This window comes from Gorilla gorilla, chromosome 1 (genome assembly GCF_029281585.2).
Source record: "Gorilla gorilla gorilla isolate KB3781 chromosome 1, NHGRI_mGorGor1-v2.1_pri, whole genome shotgun sequence".
In the NCBI taxonomy this organism is placed as follows: Eukaryota; Metazoa; Chordata; class Mammalia; order Primates; family Hominidae; genus Gorilla; species Gorilla gorilla.
Genome location: NC_073224.2, coordinates 16,533,574 through 16,546,143, shown reverse-complemented (window position 1 = coordinate 16,546,143; position 12,570 = coordinate 16,533,574). Strand labels below are relative to the sequence as shown.

The following is a 12,570-nucleotide window of genomic DNA, read 5'->3' as shown; positions in this document are numbered from 1 at the left end:
CTGCAAGCTCCGCCTCCCGGGTTCACGCCATTCTCCGGCCTCAGCCTCCCGAGTAGCTGGGCCTACAGGCGCCCGCCACCTCGCCCGGCTAATTTTTTCTCTTTTTCCTAGAGACGGGGTTTCACCCTGTTAGCCGGGATGGTCTCGAGCTCCTGACCTCGTGATCCACCCGCCTCTGCCTCCCAGAGTGCTGGGATTACAGGCGGGAGCCACCGCGCCCGCACGGCCTGCTGCAGGCTTTTTTGGCTTCCCCGCTGCCTCCCTTCCCCCTACAGTCGCCATGCTTCCCAACCTCCCCTGACTCTGCTCCCCCTTTACCGCCCACCTACACCCCCGCCGCAGCCGGGGTCCTCCTCCTGGGGGTCCGCCCCTACTGCACGCCGGGCAGCAGCGTCCCACCGCTTCCGCCTCGCCGCCGCCCCGCCAGGCGCCCGGCTCCAGCCTGGGAGGGCAGGGGGCCGGACCCCAAAGTCGCAGCCGCGGGGTCCCGTCCGTTCGCGGTGCCTTCCCGCTCCCGGAACGCCCAGGCCATTCAATTCACCCATCGGGCGCCGTCGTCGCACCCTTCCAAACCGGGGCAAGGGGCGGGCAGGGGCAGCGGGTGCCACGGACGCCAACCAAGACCTCGGCTCCAGAACGCATGGGCTGCTTTACCCGGGGGAAGGACATTGCTTCGCCAGCCACCAGGAAAACAGTCCCTGTGCACCCGGGATTCCCAATGCCCCCGACTTCGCATCCACGACTCCAGTCCCGAGGACACGCCAGAGACCCAGGCCTCCGGGCCCGCCCGGTGCCACGGCTCCCGCCAAACGGGCGGGCGCGCTCTGCAAATCTCGGGGCCCGCCGCAAGGCACCCAGAGCACAGGGAGGTGCCAAGAAAGGCAGGAGCCTACGAAACCCACCTCCAAAGCAAGCAATTCATCCAAGAAAAAGCCCGTCTCAGCGCTCCGTCGGTCCTCTCGCACGGACCGCCTGGCCCCCGTGTTCTGGCGCAGCCCAAGCCCCCTCCACCCTATCCCGACCTGCTCAAGAGGGCGCTGCCTAACGGAGCCGGGCGCTTCCTCTCTCAGTCTCTATCGCTCTCGCTCTCTAGCTCCCTCCGCCTCTCTCTTCTAGGTTTCCCCGTGGACCTCGCGCTACTTCTGCCGTTTTCCCTCCGTCTCTCTGTCTCTCTCTCTCTTTCTCTGTCCCTCTCTCTTTCTCAGCCTGTCTGTCTCCTTCCCTCTCGCCCTCCCCTCTCTCTGTCGATCGCTGTCTCTCTCCCTCACTCGGTTTCTATCTCTCCATCGATCTCGTCCTTGCTCTCCTTCAAGCCGCGTGTGTGTGTGCGTGCGCGTGTGTGTGGGTGTGCGTGTGTCTGTGTGTGTGTGTCTCTGTGTGTGTGTGTCAGTGTGTGTGTGTTTCTGTGTGTGTGTGTGTCCGCGAGCGCGCGTGCGAGCGCGCCCGGGTGTGTCTGTGTGTGGGGGAGTGGATTTGCTCCTGCTGGTGGTGGGGTGTGTCTGGGTTTCTCTCAGGCCCTCTCACCCGAGATCAGGCCGCCGCCCCTAGTGCCAGCCCGGCGCAAAACGGGGCCACCCCACGACCGGCTACACCCCACGCCCTCTTGCCCCCCGGCCGGGTCTTGGTCGAGACCAGCGACCGTGGTGGGGGCGTTGTGAGAGAAAGGCACCGCGCGGCTAGGCCGGCTGTTGGCCTTTGGCCAGCACTGACGGCTCGGGGTGGGTGGGGCAAGAGGGGGCCTCGCAGGAGCCCCTGTGCGGCGAGGGATCCAAAACGCTGCGTCCGCCACAGGGCGGAGGAACGGAGGGCGTCCCAGGATGGTGGGCCCTGGGCCCTGACGCCTCGGAGCACTCCCTGCTCCCAGCGGGCCCGATGTGGTGGAACCTCGGGAGCACGGGAGCCGGGGGAAGGCCGCGGGCCAGCGGCTCGGGGGTCCCCGATCCGAGCCCCGCGGCCCCGGGCCGGCGGTGACGGCTGCAATCCGGCGGGCACGTCCCGGCCGGGCTCTTGGGGCAGCCATGCGCCTCCTTGGGCGTCTACGGCCATACCACCCTGAACGCGCCCGATCTCGTCTGATCTCGGAAGCTAAGCAGGGTCGGGCCTGGTTAGTACTTGGATGGGAGACCGCCTGGGAATACCGGGTGCTGTAGGCTTTTTCTTTGGCTTTTTGCTTTTTCTTTCCTTTTCTTCCAGACGGAGTCTCGCTCTGTCGCCCAGGCTGGAGTGCAGTGGCGCCATCTCGGCTCACTGCAAGCTCCGCCTCCCGGGTTCACGCCATTCTCCGGCCTCAGCCTCCCGAGAAGCTGGGCCTACAGGCGCCCGCCACCTCGCCCGGCTAATTTTTTCTCTTTTTCCTAGAGACGGGGTTTCACTCTGTTAGCCGGGATCGTCTCGAGCTCCTGACCTCGTGATCCACCCGCCTCTGCCTCCCAGAGTGCTGGGATTACAGGCGGTAGCCACCGCGCCCGCACGGCCTGCTGTAGGCTTTTTTGGCTTCCCCGCTGCCTCCCTTCCCCCTACAGTCGCCATGCTTCCCAACCTCCCCTGACTCTGCTCCCCCTTTACCGCCCACCTACACACCCGCCGCAGCCGGGGTCCTCCTCCTGGGGGTCCGCTCCTACTGCACGCCGGGCAGCAGCGTCCCACCGCTTCCGCCTCGCCGCCGCCCCGCCAGGCGCCCGGCTCCAGCCTGGGAGGGCAGGGGGCCGGACCCCAAAGTCGCAGCCGCGGGGTCCCGTCCGTTCGCGGTGCCTTCCCGCTCCCGGAACGCCCAGGCCATTCAATTCACCCATCGGGCGCCGTCGTCGCACCCTTCCAAACCGGGGCAAGGGGCGGGCAGGGGCAGCGGGTGCCACGGACGCCAACCAAGACCTCGGCTCCAGAACGCATGGGCTGCTTTACCCGGGGGAAGGACATTGCTTCGCCAGCCACCAGGAAAACAGTCCCTGTGCACCCGGGATTCCCAATGCCCCCGACTTCGTGTCCACGACTCCAGTCCCGAGGACACGCCAGAGACCCAGGCCTCCGGGCCCGCCCGGTGCCACGGCTCCCGCCAAACGGGCGGGCGCGCTCTGCAAATCTCGGGGCCCGCCGCAAGGCACCCAGAGCACAGGGAGGTGCCAAGAAAGGCAGGAGCCTACGAAACCCACCTCCAAAGCAAGCAATTCATCCAAGAAAAAGCCCGTCTCAGCGCTCCGTCGGTCCTCTCGCACGGACCGCCTGGCCCCCGTGTTCTGGCGCAGCCCAAGCCCCCTCCACCCTATCCCGACCTGCTCAAGAGGGCGCTGCCTAACGGAGCCGGGCGCTTCCTCTCTCAGTCTCTATCGCTCTCGCTCTCTAGCTCCCTCCGCCTCTCTCTTCTAGGTTTCCCCGTGGACCTCGCGCTACTTCTGCCGTTTTCCCTCTGTCTCTCTATCTCTCTCTCTCTTTCTCTGTCCCTCTCTCTTTCTCAGCCTGTCTCCTTCCCTCTCGCCCTCCCCTCTCTCTGTCGATCGCTGTCTCTCCCTCACTCGGTTTCTATCTCTCCATCCATCTTGTCCTTGCTTTCCTTCAACCCGCGTGTGTGTGTGTGCTTGCGTGTGTGTCTCTGTGTGTGTTTGTGTCCACGTGCGCGCCTGCGAGCACGCCCGGCTGTGTCTGCCTGTGGTGGAGTGGATTTGCTCCTGGTGGTGATGGGGTGTGTCTGGGTTTCTCTCAGGCCCTCTCACCCGGGATCAGGCCGCCGCCTCTAGTGCCAGCGCGGGGCAAAACAGGGCCACCCCCCGACCGGCTACACCCCACGCCCTGTTGCCCCCCGGCCGGGTCTTGGTCGAGACAAGCGACCGTGGTGGGGGCGTTGTGAGAGAAAAGCCCCGAACGGCTGGGCCTTCTGGTCGCCTTTGGCCAGCAATGACGGCTCTGGGTGGGTGGGGCAAGAGGGGGCCTCGTAGAAGCCCCTGTGTGGCGAGGGATCCAAAACGCTGCCTCCGCCACAGGGCGGAGGAACGGAGGGCGTCCCAGGATCGTGGGCCCTGGGCCCTGACGCCTCGGAGCACTCCCTGCTCCCAGCGGGCCCGATGTGGTGGAACCTCGGGAGCACGGGACCCGGAGGAAGGCCGCGGGCCAGCGGCTCGGGGGTCCCCGATCCGAGCCCCGCGGCCCCGGGCCGGCGGTGACGGCTGCAATCCGGCGGGCACGTCCCGGCCGGGCTCTTGGGGCAGCCATGCGCCTCCTCGGGCATCTACAGCCATACCACCCTGAACGCGCCCGATCTCGTCTGATCGCGGAAGCTAAGCAGGGTAGGGCCTGGTTAGTACTTGGATGGGAGACCGCCTGGGAATACCGGGTGCTGTAGGCTTTTTCTTTGGCTTTTTGCTTTTTCTTTCCTTTTCTTCCAGACGGAGTCTCGCTCTGTCGCCCAGGCTGGAGTGCAGTGGCGCCATCTCGGCTCACTGCAAGCTCCGCCTCCCGGGTTCACGCCATTCTCCGGCCTCAGCCTCCCGAGTAGCTGGGCCTACAGGCGCCCGCCACCTCGCCCGGCTAATTTTTTCTCTTTTTCCTAGAGACGGGGTTTCACCCTGTTAGCCGGGATGGTCTCGAGCTCCTGACCTCGTGATCCACCCGCCTCTGCCTCCCAGAGTGCTGGGATTACAGGCGGGAGCCACCGCGCCCGCACGGCCTGCTGTAGGCTTTTTTGGCTTCCCCGCTGCCTCCCTTCCCCCTACAGTCGCCATGCTTCCCAACCTCTCCTGACTCTGCTCCCCCTTTACCGCCCACCTACACACCCGCCGCAGCCGGGGTCCTCCTCCTGGGGGTCCGCCCCTACTGCACGCCGGGCAGCAGCGTCCCACCGCTTCCGCCTCGCCGCCGCCCCGCCAGGCGCCCGGCTCCAGCCTGGGAGGGCAGGGGGCCGGACCCCAAAGTCGCAGCCGCGGGGTCCCGTCCGTTCGCGGTGCCTTCCCGCTCCCGGAACGCCCAGGCCATTCAATTCACCCATCGGGCGCCGTCGTCGCACCCTTCCAAACCGGGGCAAGGGGCGGGCAGGGGCAGCGGGTGCCACAGACGCCAACCAAGACCTCGGCTCCAGAACGCATGGGCTGCTTTACCCGGGGGAAGGACATTGCTTCGCCAGCCACCAGGAAAACAGTCCCTGTGCACCCGGGATTCCCAATGCCCCCGACTTCGTGTCCACGACTCCAGTCCCGAGGACACGCCAGAGACCCAGGCCTCCGGGCCCGCCCGGTGCCACGGCTCCCGCCAAACGGGCGGGCACGCTCTGCAAATCTCGGGGCCCGCCGCAAGGCACCCAGAGCACAGGGAGGTGCCAAGAAAGGCAGGAGCCTACGAAACCCACCTCCAAAGCAAGCAATTCATCCAAGAAAAAGCCCGTCTCAGCGCTCCGTCGGTCCTCTCGCACGGACCGCCTCGCCCCCGTGTTCTGGCGCAGCCCAAGCCCCCTCCACCCTATCCCGACCTGCTCAAGAGGGCGCTGCCTAACGGAGCCGGGCGCTTCCTCTCTCAGTCTCTATCGCTCTCGCTCTCTAGCTCCCTCCGCCTCTCTCTTCTAGGTTTCCCCGTGGACCTCGCGCTACTTCTGCCGTTTTCCCTCTGTCTCTCTGTCTCTCTCTCTCTTTCTCTGTCCCTCTCTCTTTCTCAGCCTGTCTGTCTCCTTCCCTCTCGCCCTCCCCTCTCTCTGTCGATCGCTGTCTCTCCTTCACTCGGTTTCTATCTCTCCATCAATCTCGTCCTTGCTTTCCTTCAACCCGCGTGTGTGTGTGTGCGTGCGAGTGTGTGTGTCTCTGTGTGTGTTTGTGTCCACGTGCGCGCCTGCGAGCACGCCCGGCTGTGTCTGCATGTGGTGGAGTGGATTTGCTCCTGGTGGTGATGGGGTGTGTCTGGGTTTCTCTCAGGCCCTCTCACCCGGGATCAGGCCGCCGCCTCTAGAGCCAGCGCGGGGCAAAACAGGGCCACCCCCCGACCGGCTACACCCCACGCCCTGTTGCCCCCCGGCCGGGTCTTGGTCGAGACAAGCGACCGTGGTGGGGGCGTTGTGAGAGAAAAGCCCCGCGCGGCTGGGCCGGCTGCTCGCCTTTGGCCAGCACTGACGGCTCTGGGTGGGTGGGGCAAGAGGGGGCCTCGCAGGAGCCCCTGTGCGGCGAGGGATCCAAAACGCTGCCTCCGCCACAGGGCGGAGGAACGGAGGGCGTCCCAGGATGGTGGGCCCTGGGCCCTGACGCCTCGGAGCACTCCCTGCTCCCAGCGGGCCCGATGTGGTGGAACCTCGGGAGCACGGGAGCCGGGGGAAGGCCGCGGGCCAGCGGCTCGGGGGTCCCCGATCCGAGCCCCGCGGCCCCGGGCCGGCGGTGACGGCTGCAATCCGGCGGGCACGTCCCGGCCGGGCTCTTGGGGCAGCCATGCGCCTCCTTGGGCGTCTACGGCCATACCACCCTGAACGCGCCCGATCTCGTCTGATCTCGGAAGCTAAGCAGGGTCGGGCCTGGTTAGTACTTGGATGGGAGACCGCCTGGGAATACCGGGTGCTGTAGGCTTTTTCTTTGGCTTTTTGCTTTTTCTTTCCTTTTCTTCCAGACGGAGTCTCGCTCTGTCGCCCAGGCTGGAGTGCAGTGGCGCCATCTCGGCTCACTGCAAGCTCCGCCTCCCGGGTTCACGCCATTCTCCGGCCTCAGCCTCCCGAGAAGCTGGGCCTACAGGCGCCCGCCACCTCGCCCGGCTAATTTTTTCTCTTTTTCCTAGAGACGGGGTTTCACTCTGTTAGCCGGGATCGTCTCGAGCTCCTGACCTCGTGATCCACCCGCCTCTGCCTCCCAGAGTGCTGGGATTACAGGCGGTAGCCACCGCGCCCGCACGGCCTGCTGTAGGCTTTTTTGGCTTCCCCGCTGCCTCCCTTCCCCCTACAGTCGCCATGCTTCCCAACCTCCCCTGACTCTGCTCCCCCTTTACCGCCCACCTACACACCCGCCGCAGCCGGGGTCCTCCTCCTGGGGGTCCGCTCCTACTGCACGCCGGGCAGCAGCGTCCCACCGCTTCCGCCTCGCCGCCGCCCCGCCAGGCGCCCGGCTCCAGCCTGGGAGGGCAGGGGGCCGGACCCCAAAGTCGCAGCCGCGGGGTCCCGTCCGTTCGCGGTGCCTTCCCGCTCCCGGAACGCCCAGGCCATTCAATTCACCCATCGGGCGCCGTCGTCGCACCCTTCCAAACCGGGGCAAGGGGCGGGCAGGGGCAGCGGGTGCCACGGACGCCAACCAAGACCTCGGCTCCAGAACGCATGGGCTGCTTTACCCGGGGGAAGGACATTGCTTCGCCAGCCACCAGGAAAACAGTCCCTGTGCACCCGGGATTCCCAATGCCCCCGACTTCGTGTCCACGACTCCAGTCCCGAGGACACGCCAGAGACCCAGGCCTCCGGGCCCGCCCGGTGCCACGGCTCCCGCCAAACGGGCGGGCGCGCTCTGCAAATCTCGGGGCCCGCCGCAAGGCACCCAGAGCACAGGGAGGTGCCAAGAAAGGCAGGAGCCTACGAAACCCACCTCCAAAGCAAGCAATTCATCCAAGAAAAAGCCCGTCTCAGCGCTCCGTCGGTCCTCTCGCACGGACCGCCTGGCCCCCGTGTTCTGGCGCAGCCCAAGCCCCCTCCACCCTATCCCGACCTGCTCAAGAGGGCGCTGCCTAACGGAGCCGGGCGCTTCCTCTCTCAGTCTCTATCGCTCTCGCTCTCTAGCTCCCTCCGCCTCTCTCTTCTAGGTTTCCCCGTGGACCTCGCGCTACTTCTGCCGTTTTCCCTCTGTCTCTCTATCTCTCTCTCTCTTTCTCTGTCCCTCTCTCTTTCTCAGCCTGTCTCCTTCCCTCTCGCCCTCCCCTCTCTCTGTCGATCGCTGTCTCTCCCTCACTCGGTTTCTATCTCTCCATCCATCTTGTCCTTGCTTTCCTTCAACCCGCGTGTGTGTGTGTGCTTGCGTGTGTGTCTCTGTGTGTGTTTGTGTCCACGTGCGCGCCTGCGAGCACGCCCGGCTGTGTCTGCCTGTGGTGGAGTGGATTTGCTCCTGGTGGTGATGGGGTGTGTCTGGGTTTCTCTCAGGCCCTCTCACCCGGGATCAGGCCGCCGCCTCTAGTGCCAGCGCGGGGCAAAACAGGGCCACCCCCCGACCGGCTACACCCCACGCCCTGTTGCCCCCCGGCCGGGTCTTGGTCGAGACAAGCGACCGTGGTGGGGGCGTTGTGAGAGAAAAGCCCCGAACGGCTGGGCCTTCTGGTCGCCTTTGGCCAGCAATGACGGCTCTGGGTGGGTGGGGCAAGAGGGGGCCTCGTAGAAGCCCCTGTGTGGCGAGGGATCCAAAACGCTGCCTCCGCCACAGGGCGGAGGAACGGAGGGCGTCCCAGGATCGTGGGCCCTGGGCCCTGACGCCTCGGAGCACTCCCTGCTCCCAGCGGGCCCGATGTGGTGGAACCTCGGGAGCACGGGACCCGGAGGAAGGCCGCGGGCCAGCGGCTCGGGGGTCCCCGATCCGAGCCCCGCGGCCCCGGGCCGGCGGTGACGGCTGCAATCCGGCGGGCACGTCCCGGCCGGGCTCTTGGGGCAGCCATGCGCCTCCTCGGGCATCTACAGCCATACCACCCTGAACGCGCCCGATCTCGTCTGATCGCGGAAGCTAAGCAGGGTAGGGCCTGGTTAGTACTTGGATGGGAGACCGCCTGGGAATACCGGGTGCTGTAGGCTTTTTCTTTGGCTTTTTGCTTTTTCTTTCCTTTTCTTCCAGACGGAGTCTCGCTCTGTCGCCCAGGCTGGAGTGCAGTGGCGCCATCTCGGCTCACTGCAAGCTCCGCCTCCCGGGTTCACGCCATTCTCCGGCCTCAGCCTCCCGAGTAGCTGGGCCTACAGGCGCCCGCCACCTCGCCCGGCTAATTTTTTCTCTTTTTCCTAGAGACGGGGTTTCACCCTGTTAGCCGGGATGGTCTCGAGCTCCTGACCTCGTGATCCACCCGCCTCTGCCTCCCAGAGTGCTGGGATTACAGGCGGGAGCCACCGCGCCCGCACGGCCTGCTGTAGGCTTTTTTGGCTTCCCCGCTGCCTCCCTTCCCCCTACAGTCGCCATGCTTCCCAACCTCTCCTGACTCTGCTCCCCCTTTACCGCCCACCTACACACCCGCCGCAGCCGGGGTCCTCCTCCTGGGGGTCCGCCCCTACTGCACGCCGGGCAGCAGCGTCCCACCGCTTCCGCCTCGCCGCCGCCCCGCCAGGCGCCCGGCTCCAGCCTGGGAGGGCAGGGGGCCGGACCCCAAAGTCGCAGCCGCGGGGTCCCGTCCGTTCGCGGTGCCTTCCCGCTCCCGGAACGCCCAGGCCATTCAATTCACCCATCGGGCGCCGTCGTCGCACCCTTCCAAACCGGGGCAAGGGGCGGGCAGGGGCAGCGGGTGCCACAGACGCCAACCAAGACCTCGGCTCCAGAACGCATGGGCTGCTTTACCCGGGGGAAGGACATTGCTTCGCCAGCCACCAGGAAAACAGTCCCTGTGCACCCGGGATTCCCAATGCCCCCGACTTCGTGTCCACGACTCCAGTCCCGAGGACACGCCAGAGACCCAGGCCTCCGGGCCCGCCCGGTGCCACGGCTCCCGCCAAACGGGCGGGCACGCTCTGCAAATCTCGGGGCCCGCCGCAAGGCACCCAGAGCACAGGGAGGTGCCAAGAAAGGCAGGAGCCTACGAAACCCACCTCCAAAGCAAGCAATTCATCCAAGAAAAAGCCCGTCTCAGCGCTCCGTCGGTCCTCTCGCACGGACCGCCTCGCCCCCGTGTTCTGGCGCAGCCCAAGCCCCCTCCACCCTATCCCGACCTGCTCAAGAGGGCGCTGCCTAACGGAGCCGGGCGCTTCCTCTCTCAGTCTCTATCGCTCTCGCTCTCTAGCTCCCTCCGCCTCTCTCTTCTAGGTTTCCCCGTGGACCTCGCGCTACTTCTGCCGTTTTCCCTCTGTCTCTCTGTCTCTCTCTCTCTTTCTCTGTCCCTCTCTCTTTCTCAGCCTGTCTGTCTCCTTCCCTCTCGCCCTCCCCTCTCTCTGTCGATCGCTGTCTCTCCCTCACTCGGTTTCTATCTCTCCATCCATCTTGTCCTTGCTTTCCTTCAACCCGCGTGTGTGTGTGTGCTTGCGTGTGTGTCTCTGTGTGTGTTTGTGTCCACGTGCGCGCCTGCGAGCACGCCCGGCTGTGTCTGCCTGTGGTGGAGTGGATTTGCTCCTGGTGGTGATGGGGTGTGTCTGGGTTTCTCTCAGGCCCTCTCACCCGGGATCAGGCCGCCGCCTCTAGTGCCAGCGCGGGGCAAAACAGGGCCACCCCCCGACCGGCTACACCCCACGCCCTGTTGCCCCCCGGCCGGGTCTTGGTCGAGACAAGCGACCGTGGTGGGGGCGTTGTGAGAGAAAAGCCCCGCGCGGCTGGGCCGGCTGCTCGCCTTTGGCCAGCACTGACGGCTCTGGGTGGGTGGGGCAAGAGGGGGCCTCGCAGGAGCCCCTGTGTGGCGAGGGATCCAAAACGCTGCCTCCGCCACAGGGCGGAGGAACGGAGGGCGTCCCAGGATGGTGGGCCCTGGGCCCTGACGCCTCGGAGCACTCCCTGCTCCCAGCGGGCCCGATGTGGTGGAACCTCGGGAGCACGGGAGCCGGAGGAAGGCCGCGGGCCAGCGGCTCGGGGGTCCCCGATCCGAGCCCCGCGGCCCCGGGCCGGCGGTGACGGCTGCAATCCGGCGGGCACGTCCCGGCCGGGCTCTTGGGGCAGCCATGCGCCTCCTCGGGCGTCTACGGCCATACCACCCTGAACGCGCCCGATCTCGTCTGATCTCGGAAGCTAAGCAGGGTCGGGCCTGGTTAGTACTTGGATGGGAGACCGCCTGGGAATACCGGGTGCTGTAGGCTTTTTCTTTGGCTTTTTGCTTTTTCTTTCCTTTTCTTCCAGACGGAGTCTCGCTCTGTCGCCCAGGCTGGAGTGCAGTGGCGCCATCTCGGCTCACTGCAAGCTCCGCCTCCCGGGTTCACGCCATTCTCCGGCCTCAGCCTCCCGAGTAGCTGGGCCTACAGGCGCCCGCCACCTCGCCCGGCTAATTTTTTCTCTTTTTCCTAGAGACGGGGTTTCACCCTGTTAGCCGGGATGGTCTCGAGCTCCTGACCTCGTGATCCACCCGCCTCTGCCTCCCAGACTGCTGGGATTACAGGCGGGAGCCACCGCGCCCGCACGGCCTGCTGTAGGCTTTTTTGGCTTCCCCGCTGCCTCCCTTCCCCCTACAGTCGCCATGCTTCCCAACCACCCCTGACTCTGCTCCCCCTTTACCGCCCAACTACACACCCGCCGCAGCCGGGGTCCTCCTCCTGGGGGTCCGCTCCTACTGCACGCCGGGCAGCAGCGTCCCAACGCTTCCGCCTCGCCGCCGCCCCGCCAGGCGCCCGGCTCCAGCCTGGGAGGGCAGGGGGCCGGACCCCAAAGTCGCAGCCGCGGGGTCCCGTCCGTTCGCGGTGCCTTCCCGCTCCCGGAACGCCCAGGCCATTCAATTCACCCATCGGGCGCCGTCGTCGCACCCTTCCAAACCGGGGCAAGGGGCGGGCAGGGGCAGCGGGTGCCACAGACGCCAACCAAGACCTCGGCTCCAGAACGCATGGGCTGCTTTACCTGGGGGAAGGACATTGCTTCGCCAGCCACCAGGAAAACAGTCCGTGTGCACCCGGGATTCCCAATGCCCCCGACTTCGTGTCCACGACTCCAGTCCCGAGGACACGCCAGAGACCCAGGCCTCCGGGCCCGCCCGGTGCCACGGCTCCCGCCAACCGTCGGGCGCGCTCTGCAAATCTCGGGGCCCGCCACAAGGCACCCAGAGCACAGGGAGGTGCCAAGAAAGGCAGGAGCCTACGAAACCCACCTCCAAAGCAAGCAATTCATCCAAGAAAAAGCCCGTCTCAGCGCTCCGTCGGTCCTCTCGCACGGACCGCCTGGCCCCCGTGTTCTGGCGCAGCCCAAGCCCCCTCCACCCTATCCCGACCTGCTCAAGAGGGCGCTGCCTAACGGAGCCGGGCGCTTCCTCTCTCAGTCTCTATCGCTCTCGCTCTCTAGCTCCCTCCGCCTCTCTCTTCTAGGTTTCCCCGTGGACCTCGCGCTACTTCTGCCGTTTTCCCTCCGTCTCTCTGTCTCTCTCTCTCTTTGTCCCTCTCTCTTTCTCAGCCTGTCTGTCTCCTTCCCTCTCGCCCTCCCCTCTCTCTGTCGATCGCTGTCTCTCTCCCTCACTCGGTTTCTATCTCTCCATCGATCTCGTCCTTGCTCTCCTTCAAGCCGCGTGTGTGTGTGTGTGCGTGTGTCTGTGTGTGTGTGTCTCTGTGTGTGTGTCAGTGTGTGTGTGTTTCTGTGTGTGTGTGTGTCCGCGCGCGCGCGTGCGAGCGCGCCCGGGTGTGTCTGTGTGTGGGGGAGTGGATTTGCTCCTGCTGGTGGTGGGGTGTGTCTGGGTTTCTCTCAGGCCCTCTCACCCGAGATCAGGCCGCCGCCCCTAGTGCCAGCACGGCGCACAACGGGGCCACCCCACGACCGGCTACACCCCACGCCCTCT

At 66.2% G+C, this 12,570-nt stretch overlaps 5 non-coding genes across 5 annotated transcripts; all 5 read left to right on the top strand.

Moving 5' to 3' along the window:
• The first annotated feature begins 2,034 nt into the window (after positions 1-2,034).
• Positions 2,035-2,153, top strand: LOC129529934 (5S ribosomal RNA). Its single transcript, XR_008675455.1, has one exon. It is a non-coding gene; the product is annotated as a 5S ribosomal RNA (ribosomal RNA).
• Positions 2,154-4,217: 2,064 nt separating this feature from the next.
• LOC129529992 (5S ribosomal RNA) lies at positions 4,218-4,336 on the top strand. The gene has a single exon (XR_008675512.1). It is a non-coding gene; the product is annotated as a 5S ribosomal RNA (ribosomal RNA).
• Positions 4,337-6,408: 2,072 nt separating this feature from the next.
• Positions 6,409-6,527, top strand: LOC129529893 (5S ribosomal RNA). Its single transcript, XR_008675408.1, has one exon. It is a non-coding gene; the product is annotated as a 5S ribosomal RNA (ribosomal RNA).
• Positions 6,528-8,591: 2,064 nt separating this feature from the next.
• On the top strand, positions 8,592-8,710 carry LOC129529994 (5S ribosomal RNA). Its single transcript, XR_008675513.1, has one exon. It is a non-coding gene; the product is annotated as a 5S ribosomal RNA (ribosomal RNA).
• Positions 8,711-10,778: 2,068 nt separating this feature from the next.
• LOC129529941 (5S ribosomal RNA) lies at positions 10,779-10,897 on the top strand. The gene has a single exon (XR_008675460.1). It is a non-coding gene; the product is annotated as a 5S ribosomal RNA (ribosomal RNA).
• Positions 10,898-12,570: the final 1,673 nt, after the last annotated feature.